This window comes from Podarcis raffonei, chromosome 7, assembly GCF_027172205.1.
Source record: "Podarcis raffonei isolate rPodRaf1 chromosome 7, rPodRaf1.pri, whole genome shotgun sequence".
NCBI classification, from domain to species: domain Eukaryota; kingdom Metazoa; phylum Chordata; class Lepidosauria; order Squamata; family Lacertidae; genus Podarcis; species Podarcis raffonei.
The window spans coordinates 82,556,684-82,566,778 of NC_070608.1; positions in this window are offsets into that span (position 1 = coordinate 82,556,684).

Below are 10,095 nucleotides of genomic sequence, written 5' to 3' on the forward strand. Positions count from 1 at the left end.
GCCAGCGAGAGAACATGGAATGAAGCCCCGCCCCCGGCGCCCGAAGGGAGGAGGAGAGAGCGAGCGCGCGAGGATGGCGCGCTGTGGCTGCGGCTGAAGAAGCTGGCCGGGCGCCGAGCGACCAAAGGCGTCCTTGTCTCGTGCTCCCCACCTCCTCCCGCCCGCCCGCCGGCCGGGCCTGGAGGTTATATAGCGTCACGTGGTCGCAGAGCGGCGCCGAGGGAGGGAGGCCGGGAGGGTTCCGAGGTGTTCCTCGCAGGCACGAGGCGCGGGCCTCGCCAACGGGCATGCGCGCCTTCCGGCTTCGGACTAGCGCAGCCCCGGGCGGATCATGCCTCGCCGTGCGTCAAGGAAGAGAGTTGCGATCCTATGCCCGCTGGGTTCCGGAGAGACGCGCCCAGGGGGAGAGCGGATGAAGCGCTTTGCAAGGCGCGATCTTAAAAATCTGGGCAGCCTGGAGTCGGAAGGAAACCCCGAATGGCTCCGTGGGGACGCGCTCTCCCGCGTCGGCCTGAAGTGGGGCCGAGTGCCAAGTAAACGCGCAGAACAGGGCCGGCCGTGTGGAATGCAAGGAGACGCGTTTAGGATCGGGCGGTGAACAGCAGAAGCCCCGCTTGGCACGAGAAAGCTGACTCCGGTGTGCTGGTTCGTGGGGTGGGAGAGGTCAAATTGGAGCAGGCCCATTTGCAGGTAGCAGCACCCCCGCCACCCCAGTGGAAAATAAAAACAAGTATTGTGCCATTATTCTGTCTACCGCTCGCCATTAAAGTGACATTTAATTGTATCTAAACCACTTGCTTAAAACACTCTCCCCAGTGTATTTTCCCCAGCTCTTAAGACCTTCGCACTTCTGAGTGGAGGGCCGAACGCACCAAGGTCCTTTTTCTCAAAATGCTCACCAAGAAGCATTTTGGGCAGCCACCTCCCAGTTAATTTCTGGAATACATTCACACCTTGGTTAATATCCTGTGGATGAAGAGCTTGCTTCAGATCCACTGGCCGAGGGCTCCTTCATTACTTGTCCTCCTTTCTGTATGGCCCAAAGTCCATCTGAAAGTTCTATAATCCACACCCCAATCTGTAAAGGCGAGGGTCCTGCGCCTGGAGCGCCCGTCTAAAGGCCTTGCTATAGATCCATTTTCTTACTGCAACCCTTCATCCCCTACCCAAACAATTAAGATTTAGGGGCCATGCTCTCGAGGCATTAGCGAGAGCCGTGGTATGTAAAGCAAGAATGCTAATCGGATCCATAAATGATTCCGTGTAGACAAAACAGAAACATCTGAAATGTCTCTGCGCGTATAAGCCGCGTTGACGCGCTTCTGCCCAGTTTGCCAGATGGCGGTCTGATTCGGAAGTCGAATCTGTTTCGAAGCAACAACTTGCTGTCAGCAGGCGGGTGGGGTCAAGGGGTGGGGCTCAAATTCAGCAGAAGGACACGTGGAATTAGAAGTGATCGCGGACAATATCGCTTGGTGGGAACTGAATTTACGCTCTTTGGAAGTGTAGAGTGACGACTGCGCTTTCTGGGCCAAGAGCCCGACTAAGGGTGCTAGAGACAGCCGCACGAATAGGTGGCTTCAGCAATCAGGTCTTCTCCGCACCACCCATACCCATCCCAGTTCCCGCCAGCCAGCCCTGTGCCAACGTGCGCAAAAGGGGGAAATCTGCCTTGCGGACCCTTTCCGCAAGGGTCAAATATTCATATATTTGGGCGGGTGGATGGGAATCCTGATCTCAGTGACCACTTTCTTCAAGCAGCCCCGAGTGCCTTAAAAGTCCGCCACAAGATGCGGGTATCTTTAGGGTAGAATTGCAAATAATCAGTAGCGGGTGATTCTAGAAATGCCAATGCAATCGCCCACAATTGGCAATTTCCTCCTCTAACTGGCAAGTGATTTGAAATCACCTCGAAATCCAGTTGGAGACTTACCTGCAGCGAAAGGGGTTTGGAGCAGAGGCGCCAACAGCCTTCTGTGTTGGGTACGGACTGCAGCCTAACGCACGCCTCCCCCACCCCATCCTTCTTACTCTCGAAGCAGCTGGCAATTTGGGAAGGCGAAATTAATTAGAACGTCAGCAAGCCCCCCGAGATGACTTTCCTCCCCGTCAAAATCGGAGAAGCGACGAAACGTGGCTTCCCTCGACTCCCCCCCCCCTTTTAAAAAATGTTAGAAGAGCAGCTTCCTTTTGCGGCGCTGGAGACCCGAGGAAAGGCGCGTTGGAAGGCGCGCACGGATTTCTAGCTCTAACCAGGGACACGTTTCTAGTCGGAAAGAGGCTATGGCGGAGATATCTCCACCCCCGTTATTGTTGCTTGTTTGCTGGGGTGCTTGTGCGTTAAACTGCTGGATGTTACAATTAGGAACAAGCTGGGGTGGGGGAATTGCGGGTACGCGCCAGTCAAAGTTGAGACTTCTCGCATTCATTCTTATTGGGTGGGCTCCAAAACGTCTGTTTCCCCCTCTTGCATGTAGGTGCCAAGGAGGCAGTGTGCTCTCTCGGGGCTCGGTCTCACCCTGACCCAAAGAGTCCATTACTTAGAATTAAGTCCCATTGATATCGGTGGGATTTACTTTCAGATAATGTGCCTGCGATAAGAGTCTTGCGCACGCCGTTCAGGATCCGCGAAGGCGAATCCTCGGTATGTACAGTATTTCCTCCGGAGTGGCTGTGTTAAGAAATAAAATAAAATTACAATTGCGAGAAAAATGGTAAAGGGCAAAATATTATATCTATTATCTAATTTTTAAATATAGCGTTTCCACCTTTTGCTTTTCCTCCGAATATACAATGTTGCTTTCCATATAAAACAATAATAAAAAGAGGGACGGCTGAAGGGCGGGGGAAAGAGCGGCTCGTTTTCCAATAAGTGATTAATGAATAGCGCATTGCCATTTCAAAAGGGGAGCCCTTGCTTTTGGGTCGATTTGCATAATTTTTGTATGGCTTCAAAAAAAGCAACACCACATTGCTGTCATGCATTTCCAAGAGCGAAACATAATACAGTCTCTGTGACAAAGAAATCCCTCCTAATTTGACACCGCCAAGGAACTATCCGGAACGTTTAGCTAGAAATGGGACGTTTTGTACGTTTCTGAAGGCTCGCTCGCCTTTTCTCCTGGAGTTTGGTCTGCGTATGCCATGAAATGAGAACTCCTGGATCCCTGTGTCCAGCTCTCCACGCTTTGGGGGGATCGCCTGCTCCTGAATGGCTGACTCCCCCCCCCCCCGGGGACTCTCCGAGGTTTCCATTTCCCACTGCCCAACTACTACCCCCCCCCGCGCCTTTTCTCATTTCTTTTCAAAATCGCGCACCCCGCATTGTTACGCAGCAGGGCTGTCTTACGCGCGCTTATTACTGATAATAAATGAGCAATATGAAAACGCCTGCGTCGACGCTTCGCCGTTTCTAGGCGGATTCTTGTTGTTGTCTGAATGCTTATTTATTAACGGAGTCTCCTTGGCCCTAAGTGCAAATCGCATCTGATTCCGCTGAATAACAACTTTTCTCTCAAGGTGCGGTTAACTAGCGGCGAAGAAAGAGCAATCCATTATTTCTCGATAAAGGTCTATAGTGGAAGTTGGGGTGTGTGTGTGTGTGTGTGTGTGTGAAGGGGTGTCATTTTCGGCTCTCCCACCCCCAGCCCATTCCCTGTGACCGAAACTTTATAGCCACCGAAGGTGCATGGCCAGGATCCTGCCCAGGATAAAGGCTTTTCAAATCCTCTTGATTTCGGGAAGGGGACTTATTTAAACTCTCTGCCACTGGGATCAATGGGATTTAACGATGCAAGCTCAGACGTGCTTAACGGGAAGACAGTCTCAGGGAAATCGATGCGACTCGCTTCTGAGCGGCTGCGGCTTAAAGTCCAGACTCCGAAAGTACTTGCGGTTGGGAGATCGGTTTGCCTGCTCTTTGAACTGGTGGTTCCACCCATCCAATGAACCCTCTGTCACATCCGATCCTCAACCCAGTTTCTGCGAAGTATAAGGGGGGTTCGCTCCCTGGCACCAGGGTGCGCTGGTATCAGGGCAGCGGTTGCCAACGTGGCGCCCTTCAGTTGCTATTGGACTCTAACTCCCAGTCATCCCAATGATCAGGCAGGTTGAGAGTTAATGAGAATTAATGAGAGTGAATCAGCATCCGGACTGCACCGCGTTAGCTGCTCCAGCAACAAACTACATTTCAAAGCGTCTTCATCGTGCAGTCCTGCCTTAAACGCACTTATTGAGGAAAAGCGAATGTTACTTTTGAGCAAATCTTAGGCACACTCACCTGTGAGTAAAGTTCACTGAGCACAGTGCAGATTAACTCCTGGAAAGCACGTGCAGAGGTCAGTCTGCACGTATGGAATCTGCACGTATGGAATCTGCATTTACGCGCAGGTAAAGCCCCATCGAAATGAGAGGACCTGACATTACAAACGATGGTGAGAGGTGCGCTGCATAGTACACTTACCTAGAAGCCTTTTCCCTGAAAGGCAATTGCACTTACAAAAGATTTAGGTTTGGCCTATAATATAATCAGTGTAGCGGCTGGGTGAAAAGAGGTGTCAGTCGGGGCAGAGGGCAAGATTCATTCGGGTAAAGGTTTAGAGGCCTGATCTTGGAGGTATTCAAGATTGAAGAGCACAAAAGGATCAAGTATATGTTCATAGCATTTAATCGAATTTATTTAAAATGCCTTACAATAATGGAACAGGTGCTCCTGCGAATGTGGTCTGACATATAAGGGGAGGAGGGCAAATGCTTCTTTGCGGGGTCTGTGTGGAGGCCTTGGATTCAACGCGAATTGCATTCACTAAGCACTCAACGCGTTCCCCACAACTGGAGTTCGGTAATCGTTCCAACAGCCTTGCAATGTAGGCACCTATATTGTGAAATCATTTGAAGTAGCTTCCAAAAGTCATGTCTAGCTTCGGGTTGTGGGTCTGTTGATGGGGAAATAACTGGAGTTTGGATGGATTGCAGGGATCCTAGTAATGCACACTTTATTTTAATGGAAGCTCAGGTGTTTCCAGTAATTTAAGGCTTGCTCACACAAGCACGTATGCACACGGGTTGAAAATGGTAGGCTTGGTGACCGGCAGCCAGTTGTGTCAACTTCAACAGGTAACACTAGTCCCTCGTGTGAATTATGTGGTAGCACTTCCACGCACCCCAGTGCCCATCAGTTGACGGTTTGCACGTGTGAACAGGCCTCCATAGCTATATGGGGAGAGATATTTTTTAGGCACAACCTTTTCCAGTGCAATTAGTTCACGCATGCAGCATGCCAGTCGTCAAGAGAACTCCAGTGATGTAGACAGCCCCAGGTTGTTGAGATGCACGTGTGAACGAGACAATCAGTTTAAGTAGGCGGCAACAATTGCCTATAAATGTAGCGGAGCTTACCTTGGGTTTTGTGCCGTCGGGGTCGCCTATTTTCCCAGAAATTTGTGGGTGGCTGTGTGTGAGCATTGACACCCTCGGGCATAGGCTGAATTGGGACGTTGAGGATTTTGTTTTCAAAGGTTTCTTTGGTCTGGAAAGCGACAGGTCAACGGAGCCTCCGATTCCAAAAGGAAACCGGTGAAAAAATTCGGAGGATGGAATTTTGGGGAGGGCTTTGGCTCCGGCGGTAACTTGACGCATGGGAGGCGAGGGACAGGGGACTCCAACGTTGTTCGGATAAAAAGAGACGCTCCGAGGACGAAGCCCAGGGGGAGACTGGGAGGGTACGGGTTGGCCTGATTCTGACTTTCCAGGCCTCCGAGACCCAGCCAGGCTGGCAACCAGCCGCAAAGCTTCCCAGTGCCCGCATTGGCCCTCCCGTCTAAGCTTAGAGCAGACCCTCAATTCTAGATCCCGCCAGCTAACTACAGATCCTGAACTTTGTTAAAACCACAAGCTCAGATAGACTGCGCCTGCCCCAGCGTCGCAGCCGAGCAAAACAAACGGGGAAAATACCCTCTCGTTGCTGCTGTCCAGGGATCCCCACGCTCTCTCCCCGCTCCAGCATCCCCTCTCCCCACGCTCCCAGGCGTACTCAGAGACTGGATGTATTTGGCTGCGTTAGGCTTAAGAACTGGGAGACTAAGTTGCATTGTGCTGGGCACGCTGCCCTTTCCAAGCCTCTGTGCGAGCAAGAGCCTGCCTTTTCATCCACCATCGTAAAAGCAGGCTTATTTATTCTAAGGCTTGCGGGGGGGGGTAATATGGCTGAACATTGCTGGACAAACTGCCAGGATATTCCAGGAACTCAATGGACCTTACCCCCCAGTAAGGCTGCAATCCTATATCCATTTATCTGGAAGGTTAAGAACATTAAGAACTCAGCTAGGTGCAGTCCGATCCTATGAACGTTTCTTGGACGGGAAAAAAGCCCTAATGGGTTTGATGGGTTTATTCACTCCCAAATTAAAAACCATTATCATCCCTATAAGCCCTATGGAACTCAATGGGATTTACTTCTGAGTATATAGGATTGCAGAGTTAAACGCGCCTAGCCAGGCACCCGGAGCAAATGCGCACAGCATTGCGGCCAGAACCCGCCACTCCCACGAAGCTCGGAAACAGCGCAAGAAGCCTTTCTCCTCAGCCGAGGGGGCGCGCCGTCTCTGAACGTGGGGGCTCGATTCAGTGATCATGGCCACAAGTTTTGGTTCATGCGTGGACACCCTAGCCTCAATGGTCACAGTAGATCTCGTGGGAGCGAATTCCACAGAGCTTCCTTCTTTTGCCTGTCCCTCTACGCCATAGTACCGATGATCGATCCGTTTCATCGGGTGACTCTCAAGGAATTTCAGGGCGAGCAAAGATCGGATCGGGACTGTAAGTGGTTCCTCCTCATTCTTTTCCTTCTACATTAGTTAAAAGTGAGATATTGTTGTCATCCTCCATGACTTTCACGCCCCTTCTCAATCTTGTTCACCTAATTCGACCCTGTGTCAGAAATCTTACTCTCTCAGCTCCCCAATCCCAAATACTCACCCCAAAAGTATAGTTCAAGCCGGGTAGGCTAAGATCGCCGGAGGAGTGAACTGAACAGCCGAAATTTAAACTAATAACCTAGAGGAAACGCGGAATCCCCATTGATTTCAATGAGGAACATTCAGACACGTGTTTAGTTCTTGCACAGGAATCAACGAGGACACGAAACGTACTCAGAATTGGCTGGGTCGTGCCTTCCCTTCCCTTCCTCCCGTTTAGAAAGTGGATGGGACATCATTCTGGATCACCTCGAGAAACCAGTCCCATTTGCGGCTTAATATAAACAATAGAAATCACAGCCTCTCAATCAAAGGCTGGAATCACCTATAAAGCAATGGAAAGCGGTGTTGGAAGGAATGGAAGGAATCTGGAAGGCGAAAGAACTTTTCTACCTCACAAAGAGAGGTGGATGCCTTTCCTTAGCAAGTGTCCATAGGATCGCAGAACTAAGCACTGCCCTGACCTTCCCGTCGTGGCCTTTGAAGCGCTTAAATGTAGCGGAATCGCGCTCACGGTTCTTTTGGCAGCAGGAGGAAGGAAACTGTATCAGAGCAGCGATTCCAAACTCGCAAGGTCAGCGCGCAAATCCCAAGCAGAGGAAACATTCTTTCCCCAGGAGTGTTTGAAAAGGAAAAGTTGTTGTTGCTGTTGCTGTTATAACAGCAGCAGCAACAAACAGTAACAACTGGGGCGGTGTGCATGTGTGGCACCTCGTAGAGATTTAATCTACCTTAATAAATTTGCAAAACAGCTCCTACTTAAAAAAAATAAATGTCTCAGAGACCGCACCTTGACTCCATCCTTTGCTTTTTATTTTATGTTTTTGTCACTTTGGAAAGAAAGGCACTAGAAAGACAATACAGTGGTACCTCGGATTACGTACGCTTCAGGTTACAGACTCTGCTAACCCAGAAATAGTGCTTCAGGTTAAGAACTTTGCTTCAGGATAAGAACCGAAATCGGGCTCCGGCGGCGCGGCGGCAGCAGCAAGCCCCATTAGCCAAAGTGGTGCTTCGGGTTAAGAACAGTTTCAGGTTAAGTACGGACCTCCGGAACGAATTAAGTACTTAACCTGAGGTACCACTGTATCTCGGAAACTTTCCGCAGTAACTAGCGGCGCTCCGTAGGCAAGGAATATGGAGGGCGCCTTCTCTCGTTCACGAGAGGAAGTTCAAGTCTTCCCACTTTTGTTGTGCTGCACTCGAGCTTGCAATCGTTCATTTTTTCCTCTCTCTCTTTCTGGGCCGCACCTCCTCTTTTCTGCTGCGCGTAAAAGCCCGTTGGACGCCCCTCTCAGAAAAGAAAAGGAAGCCCGATTTCTGAACTGGGTACTCAGTTGAGTCGCGGCAAAGAGGAAGAGCGGGGACTTTTGCCTTTCTCGGGCGGTCGAGCTCCTGAGCGTTTGCTGGTGGAGAGAATCGACGGGAACCAGGACGCTGAAAGTGGAGCTGCGGAAGCGCCGGGTTCTGCGGTCGGGATGAGAGACCCGGAATCGACAGGGGTGCCTCCTCCCCAGCAGATCGGTTTTATTACCGCTCTTAACACTAGAGAGCACCTGATCACCTGCTTTGTGCCTTTTCCGCAGCAGGCGCGCACGCGGGGGCGCAGAGCGCGCCTGTGCGCTGGCTTCGCCAAGCCAGGGAGCGACGGCCGCCGATTTGGCGATAGGCATGGGATGATGAGGATGATGATGATGATTTTAAGCACCAAAAACACCGAGGGGGAGATGCCTCAAAGGGGTCATTGCACCCCATCAAAAGAGCCTCTGGATGGAACATAAAGTTCGTTGACGGTGACTTCACCAAAAGCACCGTTAGCCCGGTGTTTCCCAAACTCCATGAGGCAAGGCGAGGTAACCACCTCAGGAGGCATATTCCACAGGGTTAGCAGATCTGACCTCCAAGGAATGCTTCGCTTACTGCTTCTGCCACTGCTGCATGCTCCTTTGAGGCTGCATGTGCCTCCTGCTCAGCAGCGCCCCCTAATGTCGGCTCCACAGCAGCCTCTCAGGCGAATAGGAGGCTCGGCTGATCTCCTCCCAACTTGTTCCTGATGTAGATCTTTGTTCCCAATGTTTCCCCTTCTTCCCTGACAGGGGTGGGGGTGGGACGGGACACCATTTTGTGGTTTGCCCCAGGTGTCAAAATAATAATAATAATAATAATAATAATAATAATAATAATAATAATAATAATAATATTTTTTTTTTAAATGCTCACTTCGTTTTCCAAAGCTTTACTTTAAAACCTTTAAAGTGCATGGCTTCTCACCAAAATCCCGGGAACTATAGTTTCTTAAAGGTGCTAGGAATTGTAGCTCAGTGATGATTCTTGGGAGAAGCCATGTGTGTTAAGAGTATGGTGTGTGTGTGCTGCCTTGGATAGAGTAGGTATAAGAATATAGTCACTCCTTGAGGTTTCTGCACGAATCCCTGCTCTGACTGTGTTTCCGCCAAGGGCAGGTAATTCTGCGCTGTCCCTGCATCTGATTAAATGACCCAATATTTCTTTGATGCAGGGATGGGGCAGAAATACATATCCTATGGCAGTGACAGATGCTGCTGTTGCAGGCTGGGTCTCTGTTCAGCACTCAGGGGTGCCAACTTGAATAAAATATTGTGGGGGCGCACGTAAGCCCCACCCCACACAATCAATTACATGATGCAGTGCACACACACCATTTGAATGGCAATGCCCATCAACTTTGTGGGGCCCCAGCCTCCTCAAATATTTTATTGTGGGGGCTGAAACCTCCATGGCCCCTAGGAGTTGGCTCCTATGTCAGGGTGATGAGGGCGGGGGCGGGGAATCTGTAGCTCTATGGGTGTTTTGGGGTGCCAACTCCCATCAGTCCCAGCCAGCATGCTGAAGGGTCATGGGATTCGATGTTGGGATACTGCCAGGGAGACAAAGTCCATCATGGCCCCACGTCGCGTCCGGACGTCCATCGATCTCCCGTAGACATGCAGTATCAGCAATTAGCGACACGAGCTCCAGAAATAGCTTGCCACATTCCAGGGCTGATGCACGCTCTTATCAGCAGATAATGCACAGCGAAAGATGCACGCAGGAGAGCATTATTTAAGAGTTTATTCTGCGTTAGTCAGAACAGAGAAAAACA